Source organism: Octopus bimaculoides, chromosome 2 (assembly GCF_001194135.2).
Source record: "Octopus bimaculoides isolate UCB-OBI-ISO-001 chromosome 2, ASM119413v2, whole genome shotgun sequence".
In the NCBI taxonomy this organism is placed as follows: Eukaryota; Metazoa; Mollusca; class Cephalopoda; order Octopoda; family Octopodidae; genus Octopus; species Octopus bimaculoides.
Window position 1 is genome coordinate 145,183,568 of NC_068982.1, and position 1,056 is coordinate 145,184,623.

The window sequence follows — 1,056 nt, forward strand, 5'->3', positions numbered from 1 at the left end:
CGTGCACACACACACACACACACACACACACACACACACACACACAGAGAGGCACACGCACACACACACATACACACACACACACACTATATATATATATAAATATATATATATATGTGTGTGTGTGTGTGTATGTATGAAAGCTCACTAACACAGACTTTATTTATGATGTCCCGGATGCCGGCAACTCCGGGGTTTCCGTGACGTGAAGTCGCTTATTTTGACAAGTTAAACGGAGCGAAGAGACACACCTCATCGATCTGATGGCGGAAACATTACAAAACAAACAAAAAAAAATTGTGCAAATAACAATGCTGTATATATTCGTATGTACATATGTGTGTACGTGTATATATTATGTGTGTGTGTGTGCATGTGTGTATGTGTATATACATACATACGCAAGTATAAAGTGAACGGTGATGTAAAATATTGGTTTCAAATTTTAGCACAAGGTCAGTGACTTTGGGGTAGGGGCACAGTCGATTGCATCGATTCCAATGCTCAACTGTTACTTATTATATTGACCCCCACTAAAGTATGAAAGGTAAAGTCGGCCATGGCAAAATTTGAAATCAGAATGTAAAGACAGACGAGATGTTGCTAAGCATATTTCCCGGCGTGCTAATGATTCTGAGATATTGCCGCATGGGAGGTGTAAAAATATTATAGCAAGTGTTTATATTGAAAATGTCGTTGTGTTTACATCTATCTATATTCATTTTATTTGGCCGATATAGCGTAGATTCAACTTCTTCGTAAATCACGCAATTTTAACAGAACAAAAAAGAAATGTTCAAGATTTATATTAACAAAAAAAAAAAAATGTACAAAAAAACGTTTCAGATTATATTTTACTCACGCGCAAACAAATTTCTTTGTTTGTACCATCATTTTTCTTTAGTATTCACCTCCACCCCACCAGTGCTCGAAATTAATATTGGTTACTTTTCATTTCATTTTTCTTGTTCTTCTGCTTACGTACATTGTTCATACAACCATTATTTATAAAATCAGCTGGGCTGATATCTATTTTTTTTTAATATCAACTTTATC

At 35.2% G+C, this 1,056-nt stretch overlaps 1 protein-coding gene across 1 annotated transcript in view; it reads right to left on the reverse strand.

The window, feature by feature from the left end:
* Positions 1 to 1,020, reverse strand: part of LOC106880286 (tachykinin-like peptides receptor 99D) — a 234,156-nt gene extending 233,136 nt beyond the window's left edge. Inside the window, exon 1 of the mRNA XM_052965651.1 lies at positions 863 to 1,020. The gene's annotated coding sequence lies outside the window, so the exon portion shown is untranslated. The remainder of the gene's footprint in view (positions 1 to 862) is intronic.
* Between the last annotated feature and the right edge of the window lie 36 nt (positions 1,021 to 1,056).